General features: G+C 37.3%; 1 protein-coding gene across 4 annotated transcripts in view; it reads right to left on the bottom strand.

Moving 5' to 3' along the window:
* Positions 1 to 14,290, bottom strand: part of LOC148942694 (uncharacterized) — a 53,405-nt gene that overhangs the window by 26,080 nt on the left and 13,035 nt on the right. The window lies entirely within an intron of this gene.

Raw genomic sequence — 14,290 nt, 5'->3', positions numbered from 1 at the left:
TCATATTCCCCTTACTCTTTCATCAGGCTCCCACAACTAACTGCAAAAAGTGGTTCATTTTAGTAATTGCTTTACCTTCATAAAGTTCCTTTTTACAAATATTGAAAGCCTTAATTGTGACAAATTACCTCAACAAGAGCCCAAATAACCACTCCCAAATCAAAAACTTTATCCTCAAGACCAGCCCATACTAATAGGTAAAAGGAGAGCTGGAAAATGATTATTTGTACATAATTATTTTTTCTAAAAAGTAATTCCTACCCCAAAACTTTCAGATTATAATGAAATGCTTAGGGCACATTTAAAACCCAAAGTTTTAGATCTCCATTTAATTTTTTTTCTACTTTTACCATTCTCCAAATCCAATAACTGCACAAAGATAGTGATTCTACCAACAATTGTATAGTAATACTGGCTTTGCTCTCTGCAAATTCAGAAACTTCTAGTGGGTGATGCTAAGGATCTGATGAAAAATGATCCTACTCAAAATTAAGTTCCCTTAACTTAAAACACACAACAAAACATCAACAGCCAAAGAAAATTTTACCCTTGATTTGCTTTGCAGAAATATGAATTTTTTCTATAGCACATTCATTCCTTTGCCCCCTCTCTTTTCAGTTGATTTCCCAATCCATTTAGATCTTTGATTACAAATAAAAATTGGCTACCTATCATGGGGATAAAAAAAATAACAAGTTGTTCTATTGGTAAACCATATGTCTAAATTACCAGTCAATAAAAGAAACTAATTAGAATTAAAATGAATCTCCTTCAGCATGGTAAAACATCCAAAGTTAATTTGCCGCATAGCATATAAAAAAAGAAATATATCAACATGCTTTTCCATATTAAAAATATAAAGTCAAGGATTTATTTTCTACTAAGCCAAAACAATACCATAATAGAATAAAGAATATTCATGGGAAAATCCAAGAACATTGGTTTACATTAGTGACAACACTATAGCATTACCTGAGTAAAGACCCAGGTGCCTTCCATGGCCCAGGCTTCCTACAAAATGAATAAAATGAATATGTTGCACACCAGACAATAAGAATGCTGCACTATTTCTCCCTTCTTTTCTATTTTTTCCCTAGGTACTTTGTATGTAAGTTCTAGTCCCCTTTCTAAGAGCTGATGAGAGCAACTGGTCCCCAGTAACCAGCAAAGACATTGAATCACAATTTTTAGACAGCTCTTGTTCAGAATATTCAAGAAGTTCAATAAATATACCTTCAGGGACTACATGACTCCCAAAGTCCCACGGGAAAAAGCATAAATAATAGAAATTGCCAGTTGTACTTACACACAGATGCAGCTTTTGTAACAGGAAAAGAAAGCATGTTTGATCTTTGGTGTGCAATGGGTTTGAACCTTTCAGGGATTGTTCTCTAGGTCAACAGGATCACATGTTATGTTGTGGGAGGCTTTTAGAGGGCCAGGAAAAGCATAAAAAACTTTCTGCTCTTGATCAGTTTTAAACTTACAGGCATAGGTCTCTCGGGTCAAGAGAAACCTAATGCACAAAAAAAATGCATATGTCTCTAAAAATGGAGCCAAAACTTATACGTATTTCAAATTGGCTTGAGTCTTATATATTCAAATCATTGGGCTAAAGGGACCCTAATGCAGAAGGGAAAATAGAAAAAAATATTGATACCTAATGAACAGGGCCTGAAATAGTCCAAAAACTTTTTTTTTCATCAACTTTGTATGGAAGAGGTGGTCATACAGACTTGGCAGACGACTTCATTTGACTAGGAATCAATAGCCCCTTTTTTAGGGCCCAAGGTGGAAATTTTAAGAATTGTCATACTGTTCAGAAATTCTGAAAGGTATAATAAGTATCTATATTACATAGTCAATTAAACCCCAAAACATTACTGGGATATTACAAATGTATTATCTTGATAACCTAGCACCATATAGTGTTTTTTGATTTGCCAATCAGTAAAGACATGAATAGATTTTAATTCCCATAAGCGCTTATAGTGGAAAATGTTTACATGGATTTCAGATATAAAATTTTTAATTACTCCCTCAACCCAAAATTTGAGGTTTATTTGATCCTCAAAAGTTTCAACTCAATTTCCAAAGCCATTCCTGATATATTGCTGATCCCTATTTTGTTAATTTGGGTACACCTAGTGTCTTTCAATGCTTAAACTGAAAGAACTGTTTGGCAGATTTGAGAAAAAATGTTTAGTCCTCCCCCCCCCCAAGTAAAAATTCAAGGTCCTAATCCCCCCCCCCAAAAAAAATCCCCAAAAGTTTTGATCTGATCTCCCAAGATATTGCATATACACCATTCTGATTACCTGGCAAAACAGTGTCTCTTGATTTTCCTTGCAGATTAACCATGAAAAAGCAGTTAATAACAACAATAGCCTATATATAAGAATAATAGCCTACCAAATGATAATTGGCTAAGGTTTGTTGTTCCTACATTTTGATTAGTTTCATAGAGTGAGCTTATTTGGATTTTTATTTCTCACTTATTGCTGGCTATGTTTACTAGTAGCCTATAGTTGTGACAGCTGGGCATTACTAACTATAGTAGTGTAATGTTTTGACTTTGTTGTGTTACCCCTCACCTTAGCAGTCTGGGTAGCCTTAGCATACCTGACTATTGATTATAGAATCTGCACACCTGTTAGTAGTTTTGAATTTACAGCCAGTTTAGTAGCCTATGTGATGCCCCCTCAACAAAGTAACAAACGTCAGAAACCAACTACTGCTGAAAAAGGCATAGATAAATGTGCTGTTGCTGGGTGTTTGCTTGACAACAGTCCTTGCGCTATACAGTGTGATAAATGTGACCAATCGTTGTGTGCACAACGCCTCTCAACGTCCTCCACTGAATATGATACCTTTGTAAAAATGAATGACCAACTTGGTAGCACTTGGGTATACCCCATGTGTAAATCTAGAGGTTCGGCCCAGCAAGATCTTCCCCAGCTGCTGAAGTCAGCTCTGAATGAGCATTGTAATGAAATGAAAGCTATGTATGTTGGTTTTCAAAATGAAATGCGTACCTCTCTTGAAGGTATTAATGCAGGAGTGCAGAGTTTAGAAAACATTATCTCATCTAAAGTGTCTGTTGGCAATCTTGAGGAAATAGTCAATCATACAATCGTTGATAAGCTGCAAACTGATGTTCGAAAGCTGGTGCTACAAGAAAATAACAGACTGAAAAGACGTATGAATTTAGTTGCATATGGTGTCCCACCCCAAACCAATGACTTAGAGTTCTTACAAAATTTTCTTAAAAACAAGTTTCAAATTGATATAGGCGCAGTGACCAATTTGCAAAGGCTATCAAGCACTAACCCCAACTCAAATGCTCCCAACTCATCCAATCGACCAGATCCATTACTGTTTTCAGTTAGTTCCTTTAAAACAAAAATTGATATTCTAACACAGTCCCGCATAAAAAGGGAGACATTTGTTTCTATGCTGATACCTCAAAAGAAGACTGGCTACAAAGAAAATAACTAGAATAAACAATCAAGAAGAGCTGCTGCTGGTGAGCAAAACTTAGGAATTAAAAATGGTTGTATAGTGACAAAAAACGTGCTAAAATGGGGAGCCATTGCCCCAGACAAGAGAATGGACCTTTAAAAACCTATTCCCTACCTCTACATAGCATAAATAAAGGGAGTAATTTATCTGTTCTATAACAAACGCAGACTGTTTATTGATGAATTTTGATGAATTTCAAGCCCTAATATCAGCCCTCAAACCCATGTGATTGTTTATACAGAATCACTACCCAAGAATTGTTAGCAACCAGATGTATATTTCCTGTAAGTGCCTTATTATTATCTCATTATAAATAGTAATTATAAGCATGGAATTTTCTTTTATGTTCAGACCTCATTAAAGTATATTGAAGTTAATGACTCAATTTCTTCAAGTATAAGTAAATGCTTAGTTGTTGATGTGAAGTTACCTGGGTCCTCAATTGCTTTTAGAGTTGTAGCCATTTATCGTAGTCTTATTGGTTAGTGAATTTAATAATAAAAAAATATTGCATTATTTGTCCTCTGTCTCTTTATCTACTTCTAAGTTTCTAGTAGTTGGTGACTTTAACCTACCCTCTATTGATTGGACCTCAAGTACAATGCAACTTTCTGATGAGTCGTTTGAAACTCAATTCCTACAAACTTTACAGGAGCATTACTTGCATCAGCATATCCAAAACCCTACCCGTTTGCGCGCTAATTCAACCCCTTCAGCCTTAGACCTTGTAATTACAAAATCACCAGATGATGTTGTTACTGTTGAGTTTTTACCACCAATAGGAAAAAGTGATCATTTGGTATTGGTGATATCACTAAACTATTTTTTGGGTTTTGCTGATATTCCAAATAGTTCTCCCAAATATGATTATGGTAGAACAAAGTACATTGCATTTTCTGATTATATTTCATCTCTTTCTATCCAAGAGGAGTTAAAGCAGCGTAATGCTACCGCTGATGTGTCCTTTGATTTGATTAAGCAGGCCTTAAAGAAGGTAAAGATCGATATATACCAATATCTACTAGCAAACAGTTTTCCAAAAATAGACAAATCCTTCCTTGGTATATAGTACAAATGCTAAAAGAAAAGGGTGATAGGTGGCATGATCACGTAAAAATTAAAACCTTTGATTCATGGTCAAAACATAAAAGAGCTAGAAATAGAGCAACTAAATTCCTTCATTTAAATTGTCAAGAGGTGGAGTCAAATGTTATAGCATTAGTCCAAGTTGCCCAAAGATTTTGGAAGTATGTATGAAGGAGTCAAGTTTCACAATCCCCATCACTTCCTTTAAGATCCTGAAACTCTTTGACATATTGATGATAATTATGTAAAAACACAACTTTTCAATAAATTATTTGATTCAATTTTTACACAACACACACTAAAACACATGCTCAGTTTACTCCTCCAGATTTAACAAAAGAATTTGACAATTCAGATTTTACAGTCCAGCAGGTTTATCAAACACTCCGAAATCTTGATCCTGGAAAGGCGCCGGATATTGATGGATTTTCAAATATGACGTTACGTGAATTTGCATCAGTGCTTGCTGGACCACTCACATATCTCTTTAATCTTTGTCTCTCGTCTGGTGAATGTCCTTCAGCTTGGAAAAGAACAATCATTAGGCCATTGTACAAGAATGGTTCAAAGTCCCATTTAAAAAATTACAGACCAATTCCAAATACACCAATCTTTACCCATATAATGGAGAAACTGTGGTGAGCAGAATCCAGACACATTTTGAGGAAAAATAATTTATGGCATTCCGCACAGCGTGGTTCCGTAAACGGCGATCTTGTAACACGCAACTTCTGGAGGTGATTCATTGATGGCAGATAATGGCATTTTGTTTGATTGTATTTATATTGACTTTTCCAAGGCATTTGACAAAATTTCCATCCCACTTCTGATAAACAAATGTCAACTATATGGTATTGGCACACAAACTAGAGCATGGAGAACAGATTATCTTACAAATAGAACCCAAAAGGTTACAGTAGGTGATGCTATCTCATCACCTATGTCTGTCATAAGTTGAGTTCCACAAGGCAGTTGTCTTGGCAAGTACTCTTCTGCCTTTTTATCAATGATTAATTCAAAAAACTTTTTCTAGAAAATAAGTTTTTCTAAGAAAAGTAAAGAACTCCATTAAACAAAAAAATGAGCAAAAATAAAGTCAAACAATCTACCAAGCGCGTAACAATCACAAATCAACATCGATAAATAAATGAAACCCAAAACGGACAGAAATTACAATAAATAACCGAGTCAAACTCAAAACGAGCAGAAATTAACATAAGTTGGGCGCAAAACCCCTATGCCTTCCCAAGGCCAGAACAGAATTTAAACTTTACTGAAAAAATATAAATGTTTTTACTTTTATAACTTTATTAAATCAAATAATATTAATATTTTGATTACTAAATTTCAGTATATGTATATTAAACTGACAATGCACTTTCATTTGTATTTTTTCTGTAAAGTGCAAATTTTGTTCTGGCCTTGGGGAAGCATAGGGGTTTTGCGCCCACCTTATGTTAATTTCTGCTCATTTTCAGTTTGACTCGGTTAATTATTGTAATTTCTGTTCGTTTTGGGTTTCATTAATTTATCGATGCCGATTTGTGGTAATTTCACACTTGGTAGATTATTTGATTTTAGTTTTGCTCATTTTTTGTTTAATGGAGTTCTTTACTTTTCTTTGAAAAACTTATTTTGTGAAAACAATTTTTTTAATTAAAAAAGAGAAATAATGAAAATAATACTTTAAATCTTTTCGTTTTTTAAGACTTTATAGTTTGGCCTGCTATTTGTATGCCAGAGAAAAATTCTCAGCAATTTTTAACAGCATACACACTCTTAAAAATCTGGACACAAATAGTACTGTTTAATTTAGTTTCATAACTCCTCTAGTTGACCTATAATGGAAAACTTGATACCATTCGCAAAAAAAATCTGTTTACTTTCTTTGATAGCTTGGATACAGTTATGCTATTTGGATTTGGTTAAATTTTAAGAGCAGAAGTAGCCCCGAACGTTTGAACATAATACCCTCAGTCGTTCTTGGGATGCTGCTGAGATGCCTTATTGGGAATTAGCATTATCACAGTGCATTTTAATTTAATCTTTAAGTCAACATTTAGTTTTTAAACATATAAAAATTGGATTTGAGGAAGACTAAAATCTATTCTATAAATCATATACAACAACTTTCTATATAAACCTTATATGCCCCCAGGGCATAACTTACAGCCCTTGCACTGAGGGCTCTGAGGGGGTTTTCATCCTAAAAGACCTAATTTCCAGAACTTTCAACTGCGTTGAACAAAATGGATATCTCAAAATTTTGATTGGATGTGTTTGGGAAAATGGTGGGCGTGAGAGGGGCGTTAGTCGCTCTCTAATCAATTTCAATTATTAAAAAAGGCACTAGCCCTTTCAATTTCCAATTGAATGAGCCCTTTTCAAGTTTCTACAACAATGCTTTCAATAAAAACTATATGCCCCAAGGGCGTAACTTACAATCCCTGCCCTGAGAGCTTTGGGGGGAGGGGTTTTCATCCTTAAAGACTTAATTTCCGAAACTTTCAACTACGTTGAATCAAATGGATATCTAAAAATTTTGATTGGATATGTTTTGGGAAGAGGTGGGCGAGAGAAGGGGGTTAGTTGCCCTCAAATCACTTTTGACTACTAAAAAGGGTACTAGTCCTTTGAATTTCAAATCAGATGAGCCCTTTTTTAAGTTTCTACGACAAAAATTTCAATAAAAAACCTTATATGTCCCCAGGGCATAGCTTATAATCCTTGCCCTGAGGGTTGTGGGTGAGTGTCCTCCTTAATATATGTTTTCTATCTGGAAATCAACTACCCTGAACAAAATGGCTACCTCAAAATTTTTATTGGATGTGTTTGGGGGAACCTTATATACCCCAAGGGCATAACTTAAAACCCTTGCCCTGAGGGATGTGGGAGAGTGTCCTCCTCAAAACATATTTTCTATTTGGAAATCAACTACGCTGAACAAAATAGCTATCTCAAAATTTTGATTGGATGTGTTTGGGGGAATGACGTGCGTGAGGGGGGGGGGCTATTTGCTCTCAAATCACTTTCGACAATTAAAAAGGGTACTAGCCCTTTGAATTTCCAATCGAATGAGCCTGTTTAGAAGTTTCTGCGACAACGCCTTCTATAAAAACCTTAAATGCCCCCAGGGCATAACTTAAAACCCTTGCCCTGAGGGTTATGGGGGAGTGACCTCCTCAAAAACAAATTTTCTATCAGGAAATCAACTACGCTGAACAAAATGGCTATCTCAAAATTTTGATTGGATGTGTTTGGGGGAATGATGGGCGTGGAGGGGGGGCTAGTTGCCCTCCAATCACTTTCGACTATTAAAAATGGTACTAGCCCTTTGAATTTCCAATCGAATGAGCCTGTTTTGAAGTTTCTACGACAAAAACTTCTATAAAAACCTTATATGCCCCCAGGGTATAACTTAAAACCCTTGCCCTGAGGGTTGTGGGGGAGTGTCCTCCTCGAAAACATATTTTCTGTCTGGAAATCAAGTACGCTGAACGAAATAGCTATCTAAAAATTTTGATTGGATATGTTTGGGGGAATGATGGGCGTGGGGGGGGGAGGCTAGTTGCCCTCCAATCAATTTCGACTATTAGAAAAGGTTACTAGCCCTTTAAATTTCAAATCGAATGAATCTTTCTTGAAGTTTCTACGACAACGCCTTCTATAAAAACCTTATATACCCCCAGGGCATAACTTAAAACCCTTGCCCCGAGGGTTGTAGGGAAGTATCCTCCTCAAAAAAATATTTTCTATCTGGAAATCAACTACGCTGGACAAATTGGCTATCTCAAAATTTTGATTGGATGTGTTTGGGGGAATGATGGGCGCGCGGGGGGCTAGTTGCCCTCCGATCACTTTTGACTATTAAAACGGGCACTAGCCCTTAGAATTTCCAATCGAATGAGCCTTTTTTCAAGTTTCTACGACAACGCCTTCTATAAAAAACCTTATATGTCCCCAGGGCATAACTTAAAACCCTTGCCCCGAGGGTTGTGGGGAAGTGTCCTCCTCAAAAAGATATTTTCTATCAGGAAATCAACTACGCTGAACAAAATGGCTATATCAAAATTTTGATTGGATGTGTTTGGGGGAATGATGGGCGTAGGGGGAGGGGGATAGTTGCCCTCCAATCACTTTCGACTATTAAAAACTGCACTAGCCCTTTGAATTTCCAATCGAATGAGCCTTTTTTCAAGTTTCTACGACAACGCCTTCTATAAAAACCTTAAATGCCCCCAGGGCAAAACTTAAAACCCTTGCCCCAAGGGTTGTGGGGGAGTGTCCTCCACAAAAAGATATTTTCTATCTGGATATCACCTACGCTGAACAAAATGGAGATCTCAAAATTGTGATTAAATGTATTGTAGGGACCGATGGGCGTGGGGGGGCTAGTTGCCCTCCAATCACTTTCGACTATTAAAAAGGGTACTAGTCCTTTGAATATCCAATCGAATGAGCCTTTTTTGAAGTTCATACGACGAAACCTTCTCTAAAAATCTTAGATGCCCCCAGGGCATGACTGACAACGCTTGCCCCGAGGGCTGTGGGGGAATGTCCTCCTCGAAAACATATTTCCTGTAGGGAAATCAACTACGCTGAACAAATTGGATATCTCAAAATTTTGATTGGATGTGTTTGGGGCAATGATGGGCGTGGGGGGGCTAGTTGCCCTCCAATCACTTTCGACCATTAGAAAAGGGTACTAGCCCTTTAAATTTCAAATCGAATGAATCTTTTTTGAATTTTCTACGACAACACCTTCTATACAAACCTTATATGCCCCCAGAGCATAACATAAAACCCTTGCCCCGAGGGTTGTAGGGAAGTATCCTCCTCAAAAACATATTTTCTGTATGGAAATTAACTACGCTGGACAAAATGGTTATCTCAAAATTTTGATTGGATGTGTTTGGGGGAATGATGGGCGCGCGGGGGGCTAGTTGCCCTCCGATCACTTTTGACAATTAAAACGGGCACTAGCCCTTAGAATTTCCAATCGAATGAGCCTGTTTTGAAGTTTCTACGACAACAACTTCTATAAAAACCTTATATGCCCCCAGGGTATAACTTAAAACGCTTGCCCTGAGGGTTGTGGGGGAGTGTCCTCCTCGAAAACATATTTTCTATCTGGAAATCAAGAACGCTGAACGAAATGGCTATCTAAAAATTTTGATTGGATGTGTGTGGGGGACGGCTGGGCGTGGGGGGGGGCGAGTTGCCCTCCAATCACTTTCGACTATTAAAAAGGGTACTAGGCCTTAGAATTTCCAATCGAATGAGCCTCTATTGAAGTTTCTACGACAACGCCTTCTACAAAAAGCTTATATGCCCCCAGGGCATAACTTAAAACCCTTGCCCGGTGGGTTCTGGGGGTGTTTACTCATAGAAAACATATTTTATAACTTGAAAAAAACTACGCTTAACAAAATGGATATCTAAAAATTTTGTTTGGATGTGTTTGGGGGAATGATGGGCGTGGGGGGGGGGCTAGTTGCCCTCCAATCACTTTCGACCATTAGAAAAGGGTACTAGCCCTTTAAATTTCAAATCGAATGAATCTTTCTTGAAGTTTCTACGACAACGCCTTCTATACAAATCTTATATACCCCCTGGGCATAACATAAAACCCTGGGCCCAAGGGTTGTAGGGAAGTGCCCTCCTCAAAAACATATTTTCTATAAGGAAATTAACTACGCTGAACAAAATGGTTATCTCAAACTTTTGATTGGATGTGTTTGGGGTAATGATGGGCGCGCGGGGGGCTAGTTGCCCTCCGATCACTTTTGACAATTAAAACGGGCACTAGCCCTTAGAATTTCCAATCGAATGAGCCTTTTTTGAAGTTTCTACGACAACGCCTTCTATAAAAACCTTATATGTCCCCAGGGCATAACTTAAAGCCCTTGCCCCGAGGGCTATGGGGCAGTGTCCTCCTCAAAAAGATATTTTCTATCAGGAAATCAACTACGCTGAACAAAATGGCTATATCAAAATTTTGATTCGATGTGTTTGGGGGAAGGATGGGCGTAGGGGGAGGGGGATAGTTGCCCTCCAATCACTTTCGACTATTAAAAACTGCACTAGCCCTTTGAATTTCCACTCGAATGAGCCTTTTTTGAAGTTCCTACGACAACGCCTTCTATAAAAACCTTATATGCTCCCAGGGCATAACTTAAAACCCTTGCCCCGAGGGTTGTGGGGGAGTGTCCTCCTCAAAAAGATATTTTCTATCTCAATATCAACTACGCTGAACAAAATGGCTATCTCAAAACTTTCATTGGAAGTGTTTGGGGGAATGATGGGCGTGGGGGGGCTAGTGGCACCCCAATCACCTTCGACTGTTAAAAAGGGCACTAGCCCTTTAATTCCCAATGGAATTGGCCTTTTTGAAGTTTCTACAACAACGCCTTCTATAAAAACCTTATATGCCCTCAGGGCATAACTTAAAACCCTTGCCCCGTGGGTTGTGGGGGAGTGTACTGCTCAAAAAGATATTTTCTATATGGAAATCAACTACGCTGAACAAAATGGCTATCTCAAAATTTTGATTGGATGTGTTTGGGGGAATGATGGGCGTAGGGTTGCCCTCCAGTCACTTTCGACTATTAAAAAAGGCACTAGCCATTCCAATTTGCAATCGAATCAACCCTTTTCAAAGTTTTTAGGACAATTCTCTCAATACGACGGGCCCGGGCATGGAGAGAAAAAAAAACAAAAAAAAACAAAAAAAATAACACATTGTGCCTACATCGTTCTTTACTTAGGCAGCGCTAGCGCGCTGCCTATGATTTTCCACGTGTTGTTAGGATTTCGACCTTGAAAATGTTTGCAGATGATGTGAAAGTCTACAGGTCAGTCATGAGTGAACATGAGATTTCTTTACTTCAAGAGGATTCGGTTGCTCTGGGCTGGTGGTGTACTGCAAACTCTGTTCATTAATGAAACCAAGTGCAATGCTGTGCACTATTTGTGTAGACTCCCTCAACATTGCCATTACTTTGCTGATGGTAAATCAATTTCAAGCATGGAATATGTTTGAGACCTTGGGGTCTGCTTTGATTCAGTCTCAAATTTGATAAACGTGTATCAGACATCACCCATAAGGCAAATTACCAATTACTATGTCGAAAGCGTACATTTTTCTAAGTTTAATCTTTGTTCATTGATTTCACTTCAAGTATCCACTGTGCATCCAATACTTGAGTATTGTTCCTCAGTATGGTATCCCCTTAATAAAAGAGATAGAGGGAGGGTTTAGAAAGTGCAACATAGGGCCACCAAACTCATATCTTACCTGAGACATCTACCTTACCAACAGAAAAGGCAGATACTATAGTTGCCTAGTCTTCAGTTCTGACATGATGGAGCTGACCTAATAAATACATTCCACATTGTTAGGAACATTGATAATACCACCCCAAATCACTTTTTCACTTTCACAGAATACAGTAGTACCCGTCAACACCAACTGAAAATTTACCTACCATGTTCACAGAAAAGATTAGGCCAAAACTCTTTGTCTAGGCGAGTGTCAAAGACTTGGAACTCACTTCCATTGGAAATAGTTGCAAGTACCACAGTCCAGTCTTTCAAAAGTAGTTTAGCCTCTACAGATTTCTATGCTAGGTCTTATCACAATCTGTTTTGAGAATATTTTTACTTTCGTATTAGCTGATTTGTGACCAGAATGTTTTCAGTTATTTGGTAGGCTTACTTTTTGGTATCTTTCAATTATTATCAGATATGTTTCAGTTAGTTTGGCATGCTACTGTATTTTTCAGTTATTATGTTTTCAGAGTGTGTTACTTTTCATAGAATTGTATGTGTCTATTATGCTGCCAAAATTGTCATAGAGTTTTTTTTTTTATAATTGTTTAGTGCAACAAGCTTGATAAAGCTTGCCGGTACTGTATTTTGGTACTAATAAATAAATAAATGAATAGATTTCAAGTCCTGTAGCAGCTTATAGTGCAAAAATGTCTAGGTTGATTGGAGACAAAACATATTTAGCCCCTCCCTTAGTGCACAATTTAAGCTGTCCTTGCCCCTAACCCTTTCTTTCTCCAAAACTACCTAAAAGTTTCAATAACATTGCCTGAGCTATTGCTAATATACTATTTTGATAATTTCGATGTGCACAGATTCGCTGGAACAATGAACTAGAACTTGAACAGTCAATACACAGCCATGCAAGCTCAAGTCACAAGAGCAAACCAAGCCCCTGGAATCATAAAATAAATATTCATCACCAGAAAGACATGTGTGCTCAATTACCATAACTATACAAAAACAACTATACAAAGAAAAGAAGACACTTGAGTGTTCAAAGAAGGGCAACAAAGCTTGTCCCCATATCACAAGACAAATCCTATGAGGAGTATCTTGTATTACTTAAGATTCCCAACTATAATGTACTGTAGGAAAGGGGGAGATGTAATAACAACTTACAAGTAGCTAGAAAATAATCATTCATGCCAAGTTCTTTCCCTGTCACTCTCAAAACCCACATGAGGACACAGAGAAACAGAAGGTTCCTAATTATATAAAGCAAGAGTGCCAACAGTTCTTTGCGGTCAATTCTATTCCATCATGGAGCCTCTTTTAAGCCATTGTGCAATCCCAATGCATAGAAACTTTGAAGAAAAAAAATAGATCAAGACTAGGTCAATGCTAGACCATAACCTTGACACACCACCTGCAAGATTCTCTACGTGAGGGGTAACCCCATCTTATTTCACTGGAAATGGGAATTAAGGGAATAGTTCAGTGTATGTATAAATTTTCAAATATTACTGATGTGATAAAATCAGGCTAAAAGTTACCAATTGTGTAGCAAGGGTTCCCCCAAAAAATCACCTTAGAAAAAAGCTGACTACAATTTGGAAAACCTTTTTTTAATAGTCTAAATTAAACTGAAGTTACCCTTAGCCTATGATTATTCTGCTTCAAGACATTTGCATTAGATTGAAAATATATATGACAGAGTCTGTTTATGACTTAGAAATGTAGGATAAATATATCCAAGATTCCATAACCAAGATAGGGACAAGGTGAACACACAACTTGATTCCCTTTTTTATGCTCTTTCAAATATACTAATCAATTCCCTTGCTAATAAGCCCCTCTCTCCTGCTGGTCATATATATAGCCCTAATAATGTATTTCTGAATTGCCATACATCAGTTTAGTCACTTATTATAGCCCCTATGTTAAACCAGTTATCTTCTCAGTCTGTAATCCAGAACAAGAGCTGCTATTGTGACTGCTAATTTTGGTTCCTAGTTTTCATGGTTTTATTGCATTTTGACAATTAGTTCCCCCTAATAATCCAGAAATGTTTGGCTGACACAAATGTTTGAATCATCAAAACACAACAAAAACCATGAAAATGAGCATAAAACTAGTAATATAAAAATGTCTCTCTTTTTTTGGTTCTAGTATGTCTCCTACTGGAGAGCCATTTTCCTAAATCTTTCCTGGATTTTGTTTTATGGTAATGTTCAGAGCAGGAGCTCTCCAGTAGGAAACATGCCAAATCAAAAAGAAATGCATTTTCAGATTGCTAATTTTATGGTTAAAGTTGCATTTATGATAAGCCCATCAACCCCCTTCCCCTCCCGTGACAGTTCCATATATAACCTTAGGATAACCTGCAAAAAACTGTCAAACTAAAAGAAAA

This window comes from Artemia sp. Qi Xiang Cuo, chromosome 16 (genome assembly GCF_049724085.1).
Source record: "Artemia sp. Qi Xiang Cuo chromosome 16, ASM4972408v1, whole genome shotgun sequence".
In the NCBI taxonomy this organism is placed as follows: Eukaryota; Metazoa; Arthropoda; class Branchiopoda; order Anostraca; family Artemiidae; genus Artemia; species Artemia sp. Qi Xiang Cuo.
Note: the sequence above shows the minus strand (reverse complement) of the source record. Positions and strands in the feature narration are given on the sequence as shown.